The 7,901-nt window shown below is 38.1% G+C and overlaps 1 long non-coding RNA gene across 1 annotated transcript; it reads left to right on the forward strand.

Moving 5' to 3' along the window:
- The first annotated feature begins 5,074 nt into the window (after nucleotides 1-5,074).
- Nucleotides 5,075-7,064, forward strand: LOC111940955 (uncharacterized). Its single transcript, XR_002869791.2, has 3 exons — nucleotides 5,075-5,161; nucleotides 6,190-6,336; nucleotides 6,914-7,064. It is a non-coding gene; the product is annotated as an uncharacterized LOC111940955 (long non-coding RNA).
- The last annotated feature ends 837 nt before the right edge of the window (nucleotides 7,065-7,901 follow it).

Below are 7,901 nucleotides of genomic sequence, written 5' to 3' on the forward strand. Positions count from 1 at the left end.
TATTCAGAAGCATACTTACCACTAAGGTGCACTTGACTTGAATCAAGGATAAGTACATGAGTATGCTAAAAAAGACACACAAAATTGTTTGGTGTTTTTTTTGTGCTTGCTTGGTTTTGTTGGTTTTTTGTTTTGTTTTTGTTGTTGTTTTTAGTTGGTTTGTTTCCTTGTTTTTTTAACAGATCTTAAGCTGCGATTTTCAGATTTTCTCAAATTCAGGCTATCTGCCCAGCTGCACATGCATAACCATGTCCCAGTTTCTTGTCAGTAACTTGTATAAAGAGCATTCAGAATGCACTGAAGCCATCAAATCTTGTAAGTTCTTCTCCAGACTGGAGATGAGTTACTGGGTATAACTGGGGCATGTTGCATCCACTCCTGACAGTCCTAGAGCAGATGACACAGTTATAGCTTTCTGTAAGTTGAACTGGATTTAGTTATGTTGCTTTTCCTGTAGTCCCATCTTCCAAAGAGACAGACAGGTGAAGTAGGGACAAAATGAAAAGTGCAGAGAGTAAGCAATTTCAGAGATGTCAGAGGACAGATCACAGCAGTGAGTTTAAGAACAGCACAAAAATGAGCGCAGAGTGGGTGAATTCATCTCTGTTAAATTTTTGTGTAGAAGCAAGTTAGAGGCAAAGCTTGTGGACCAAATTCCAGCCTGAGATATCTTGAGGTAAAAAACTCATTTGGAATGTAACACAATTCATGTTCCAGCTGTTGCTGGGGCGTGCTCACACATCAAGGGCTGCTGTGTCTTACGCTGCTCTGCCAGTGACCAGACTGGGGGTGCCCAAGGAGGTGACACACTTGGGATAGCTGATCCCAGCTGGCTCAAGAGATGTCCCATTTCATATCACATTATGCTTACCAATAAAACCTAGAGGAAAGAGGAAGAGGGGATGTTGAGGATTACGGAATTTTTCTTCCCAGGTAAGTATTGAGTGTGATGGAAACCCACTCTCCTGGGAATGGGTAAACCCCTACCTGCCCATGAGAAGAGATTAATCTATTATTCCTTTTTTGTTTGTTTTTGTTGGGTTTTTTTTTGGTTTGTTTTTTGGGTTTTTTTGGTACATGTTGGTTTTGCTTTTAAAGGGTCTTTAACTCAAGTCACAAGTTTTCATACCTTTACCCTTCCAGTTCTCTTCCTCATCCCGTGCATGGGAAGTGAATGAGTAGCTGTGTGGTACTTAGTGGTCTCCCACAATACCTACTCAAATCCTGCAAAAGAAGGACAACTCTACACCTACTTTTTGCCCCTTGGAGAAGAAGTTTCATATATATCCTCCAGGAAGCTTTCAGTGATGTTAGAAGAGAAGCAAAGATGCAACCTGTCTGCAGCTAGTATCAAAATCAAACCCCCAAATGATAAGAAATTTATTCTGTCTTTAAAGTTTAAATCAACATGTAATGGACCCAATCATCATTTGTTACAGTTTTATAGAAGTCAGCAAGGGAATGTTGATTTATGTCAATTGACAATCTGGACTGAGAGAAATTCTGATATATATTATGTATATTCCCTATTTGGTTTTTTTTATGGCTAGGCATTTTATTAGTTTTATAAAATTTCAAAATGTCAATAAAACAAGAATTTTTAAAAAGTTTGGATGCCATCAAATTATTCTTTGGCAGCACTGACTTCACAGTAGGATTGGATTGTACATTAATGCTTAATTTCCTTTTATTGTATTTTTAACTGCCTTTTTATTATATGTACATTTATTGTTGTGAAATGCCTTGGGATGACTTTGTCAAGAAAGGTGCCATATAAACAAAATTGCATTGATCTGATGATAAGCAGAACAACAATCAAAGAAGTGAGATATTTCCTAATAAACTTGCATATGGCAATACATTGTTAATGTAGTATTTTAGCTTAACACTTTTACTGGTTAAGAGTAACATAGATGACAAGTTACTACTCCCTACTGGATCTTTGATTGACAACTTTACTTCCATCAAACCTCTTCTGCAAACTGTGGTAGAAAGGTTTAATTGTGTTTGTAATTAATTGGATTTTAATCATACTGTATAAAGAAATTGCAGAAGGTTGGTTTTTTTTTCTTTTTCTTCATTTTTTAAAGCAGAAAAAGCTCCCTTTCAACATATTGCTAGGGATGCAGAAATATTCATTGCTACAACAGTTTGAATAGTGAATTAAAATGCATTCATGTTTCAATACAAAATTGGTTAGATTAGTTAGCATTTGAAGAACAGTTTCATATATTCCAGAGGAAGGGGAAAAAAAAAAAAAAAAAAAAAAAAAAAAAGGAAAAAGAAAGAAAATCCCAAACATGAAGCCTAGTTTATTTTAAACCAAACATGTATGGTGTTGAATTGAGCTCTCAAGAAAGGTACGCTCACAGCCCTTTAAATTACTTGCATTGAAACTCATAAACATTCATTAATAATGTTCTATGGGAAATAATTTTCAACTTCTTTTGCATAACGTTGCAGCATCTATTGAAATAATATTTTGCCATATCAGAAAGATAAATCCTAATAAGGAAGGCAATTAAAGCCAAGTGGAGAAACAAAAACTTCCATAATGTTATCTCTAAGTACCAACTGGTAATGAATTGAATGCAGAAATCTATGTGGGAGTTTACAGTCTTTTCGGTGTCTCTAGGATTGGGATGAGTGGGTTGGCCCTTGTCCCCAGATTCACTATTTCTCTACTCTTTCCATTTCCCAGGTCTTCATTAAATCTGTGTCTGGAGAGTTTTATGCATGCAAAAAGGCTGACCTAAGACTTTAACGCCTCTGGGTACGGAGACATTTGCATGCTCCAGCAGTTATATTTAAAACCATTATAAAAGAACAAGAATGGGAGGGAAGCACGACCGAGAGTAACAAGTGTCTAGCAGAATCACTGGAAAAACAAGACTATGGGCTGAGTGCCAGCAACACCATTTAGATGTGCCTATCTTTTTTTATAGCCCATGCTGTTGGGTCTGGTGAGATTTAGTGACTTTCAGTGTCTGGCCAATGAAACATCTAAACAGTGGAGATTTGAGCCAAGGACTCTTGTTCAGAGTTCTGAACCCCTATATCACTTGTTCCATTTTTGGGTTGCTCTCCACAGAAAACTCCCTCTAATCTAAGGGAATTGACAGCATACAATATCCAAACAAGAAAAACTGCACTCTTTGGATGCCTACAGATGGCTGGATCAATCTCCTCAGGAAGTGAAATCCCTCTTAATTTGCTTTCCCTCCTGGTATTCTTATTTCATTCTCTTTGCGTCATAGCAACGCAGTCTTTCACATTTAATTTTGTTCCCCTCCTCAAGCTTTCATTACATAGAGCAACATCTCAAAGCAATGCTTGTGGACACCTTGAAGTAAATCATCACAGTCTCATTTCTTCATATTTTTCTGTCAATCAGTTATGTCATGGCAAACAAGAAGGTATAGCAAAGTAATACTAATGAATAATAAAGGTCAGATCCTCATAATAAATGTTAAAGGTCAGATCCCCAGACAATGCTATGAAACCTTGTTTGATTAAGCCTTAGGACTCTACTTTTGCCATCCAAATACTCTTCCAGTACACAGTGATCACACCATTGCAGACATAATTAATTTCTTCTGCCTAAACAATATTTATTTTTTTTTCTTTTTCTATGAATGTATAACCAAGTGTAAAAGTCCTTGCTGAAGTTTTGTCCAAGCTGCTCCCTCTGTCACCTTCACTGCAAAGAGAGAATGACTCCTCTGCAAAGCATCCCCAGTAGTGTATACTTTAAGGTCACCTATGAAAGAGTTAGCTGTACATTAAGTTATACCTTGCTGATAACAAGATGGATTTAGAAAGTGATGAGAAGTGACAGGATACACATGTACATTAAAGCAGATGACAGGAAATTGAAAACATTACTGTAACTTATTAAACATTGATTTTCCAGACATTCCTTGATATTGTTTGACGAAAATAAATGTTAACAGTAACAACAGCAGAAACAATTGGAAAGGAATTCTGGACTTATTTTGGAGCTGGGAGTGAGAAGCAGGATCAGAGAGGATAAGAGAACTCATGAAAACTGCAAGTATAGGCACTTGGTCTACTGTAAGAAAGTACAAAAATGTTATGGTGTTATTATTGCTAACTAGACTAGATTACAGTAGACTAGAATAGAATAATTTCAGTTGGAAGGGACCTACAATGATTTAATAATCCACCTCATTGACTGTTTCAGGGTTGACCAAAAGTCAAAGCATGTTCTTAAAGACATTGTTCATGCTTATAGACAAAGGGCATTGGCCACTTCTCTAAGAATTCTGTTCCAGAGTTTGACCAGAGGTTCAGAGACTGAAAGTCCATGGAGGAGTGGGGACTTAGGATGTAACTTCTAATTTTAAACTCTGTTCATGACTTGTAATGATTTCCCTTCAGAGACTTTGGAGAGTTTTGGCTTAGAGACATCCCACAGAGACTGAAATTTGCCACTTTACTGATGTAGAAATATTAACTGCCTTTATGAATTTTCCCAAGTTAATTTATTATTAAGTTTGAATTTTTTTCTTTAATTGAGCATTCTACAGATCAGTCCTGTCCTGAACATTGATCCCAGCTCACAGGGCTGTTCAGAGTCCTATCCAGGACCAAATGGTACTGATATTTGTACTCCTGTTGATAAGCCCTTTAAAAATATTATGGTTTAATTTCAAGTGTCATTTGAACACAGATTGGTTGAACTAATGCAAAAGGGTACAAAGTCAAATATGTTCATTTTAATGAAACTTTCTCCTGAAATCAGTCAGCATTTCTGAAATAAGCCAGTGTTAAACTTCACTAAAGATTTGGGTTTAGACTCATTGAACGAATTAGTAATCTTCAGCAGGAAAGAGGACTGTCTACAGGATGATGTCCAGTGGCTCAACTAAATGAGTGCAAGCACAACTGCATTTACTGGAGGAGTCCTGGGGAGGATTGTCAGTACTGCACAGGGAAGAAGAAACATGGAGAGTGAAGGGGCTCTGTGAGGTCAGGTCAGGTCACAGATGGGGACGGAGGGAGAGGAACTCATAGTGACACCCCAGCTCTGACAGTCTGGGGACTAGCAGCCTTGATATCATCCAACATTGAGCATATGTGGGGTGTCAGCCTCACACCAGGACTGATATATATTGATCCTGACAATTGTCTCATCCCTGTAAGAAGTGGCACAATTCTTACATGGCAAAGCTGGACTTAAAAATATTGTCTGTATGGCAGTAAGATATTAGAAAGGATCAGGATCAATTGGTCCATTTTGGGTAGTCATCTCTAAACATTCTTCCTCCTGTGTGTCCACCTTAAAACAGGCTGGCATGGCTCATGATGACCTGGGAATGCCCTTGCCTTTGAGTCCCTGTTTAGGGAATGGCTGGGACAGCGCTCCCAGCACAAGCCAAACCTGTGACACAGGCGTGATGAAAATTAAATAGTATGGATGATTACGTGCCAGTGCCAGTGCTTTAGCCTGTCTTTTGACTCTTTGTAGTTTATCCATATAGATGCACTCTCTGGTGCCTGAATTTGCATTTGAAGTGCCTTCAAATATGTATTAAATATGGATATGCTATTTCATTTATTTTATATATACCATGCAGTAACGTTTCATTCTCCAACGCATACCTCTGCATACAGATTAGAACAGAAAATATCTTTTTAGGAAGGAGATGTGAAAGTATTAAATATATTACTAAAAGTGTAGCCTCCTCATCTGCTTAGAAATTTTTCAACAAAACATTTTTTAAACCTCTGAGTTCTCAGATCTTTTCTGTAGAAAACATTTGTCTGCATTTTTTCACATGTCAGTGAATATAAACAAAGCAAAAAACAGAGGTATGTAGTTTTCAAACCTTCTTAATATCTGGGGTTTTACTCCAGCATACTTTCCTTTTCTGTTTTTTGATTCCTAAGAAAGCAGAAACAATAGTAACAGTATCACCACAATTTAAAAATGAACAAATATTGTTCCAAAATCCTCCCAAATCTCCCAAAAATCCTAAGCCATTTCCTGTGAATGTGTAGTCATCAGTCAGGGGTTCTCGGGTGTCCAAGCACATGTATATTTTTGACATTCCTGAGTGTTACTGCTGGCTAGGGCATAGGAAAAGATAAAAAAGACAAAACACTGTATTATTTTAAGTATTTATTTTTCTCTCCTTTTGGAATGATCCTGGCTCCATGGTGTAGTAGGGCTCTTATTGTGCTCGTAATGATCTGAGGATTCTTTGTCTCCATTGTAAGTGGCAAATTATGACACCTTCTGTGCTGAAACTGCTGAGTTGCTGGCAGATTGTTTCCGAGATAAAATACTCCTGAGAGCAAAATGGCAGCTAGGTAAGTCAAAAAGTGTGTAGATGTTCACTGGCTTTGGTGGGTGTCACTGAGAGTACTGGTGCTCTGACGCACCAGGCTCCTGGAACCAAATTTAATTACAAAATGCAATTTGGAACATGTTCAGACACTGTTTCTATCACTGGAAGTTCTACAAATGCACACGTTTTATGAAAGCCTTGCCTGGGGGTGTTCAGAATAATGATACTTTGAACTAAACAGTAAACTTTTCTATCCAGAGAAAAAAGGTGTGATTCTTTTATTGTTATTTTATTATTATTATTTCCCTGCCGTTGTCTTGTTTGTGTGAAGGCTCAGAGGGAAGTTCCCAAGCTGGGTCTCCCAATCCTTCATGAAAAGCAGTGTTTAATTCTTCTTTACTAGACAGAGATGCAGCCAAATATATTTGCTTACCCAAGGTCCCACAGAAACATGTTGTTAAAATTCAGTGTTCCAAATCCTGAGAACCTGCTCCTGTTTTTCTGGACAGTTAATATTGCTTTAGCTATTTTGACAGAGTAAAACAGTCACTTCCTTCTGAGAAAGCATTTTTTATATTTCCTCTTATATTTCTTTATAGTTAGAGCTGCATGGAACAATATAATGTCAAATCTGAGGACTTGTAATGGGTTCAGACAGCACCTACAACAATGAACCTGTTAGAAAAAAAAAATGACAGTGAGAATTGACTCTGGATGCATCAAATGATATTCAGATGGAGACTCCCATAAAATGCAGATTCCTTCAGAAAAAAGACATCTAGAAGTGTCCACTGGAATTTTTTTTTCTGTTTATGGCCAGATGAGTTAACCTACAGAAGCCTACTAGGGTGAGTCAGTGATTAATCTGCATAACTAATGAAGTCATGCACTTCCTCCTATGCAGATGTAATATAGAGCTGTGTGGCTTGTTCAGTGATGAGTAGTGCATATCATACTTGACACCAGTATAATCTAGAAGGCATCAGTTTCACCTCTGGGAAAGGATTTTCTCAAAAGAAGAGTGGAGTTGGTTTTAAAAACCTTAGGAAAGAGCACAGTTAATGATTCTGACACCCCACTCCAGTAATGAACATATCTATCTCTGAAAATCCCCTCTTACTGAGCTGATTACCAGCTGCAGTGTTTTGCAATGAGTTGCTCACTGCTTTGTTGACAATATAAAATCAAAAGTCAGGCCTATGAGTGAGTTCTTGCCTATTTGACATGGGCTACAGATTTGGGCCTTGATGAGTTTCTACAGTTGCAATGTCAGAGGAAGTCATGGCATCCCAACAGGCATTTACTGAAGAACAGAGCCCACGTCCAGTGCCAGACGTGGAGTGTCTGTTCCACAATCTACTCCACCGTGTCCTTAAGCTGCCAGCCCCTCGGGTTTGGAAGCTCACTGTGCTAGTCTGCCATGAGACCCAGCACTCCATTTATCACGTTCAGTCTTAGATCCATTAGCAACATCTCCTTTGGAGTGCTTTTGTGGTGTCCCAGTTCCAGGCCTGTTAAATAACACAGCAAGGTGGTGTTGGGTCAGGAAACCAAGAGTGACAACAATTCAAGAGACCCATAAATGTC

This window comes from Cyanistes caeruleus, chromosome Z (genome assembly GCF_971803275.1).
Source record: "Cyanistes caeruleus chromosome Z, bCyaCae1.hap1.1, whole genome shotgun sequence".
In the NCBI taxonomy this organism is placed as follows: Eukaryota; Metazoa; Chordata; class Aves; order Passeriformes; family Paridae; genus Cyanistes; species Cyanistes caeruleus.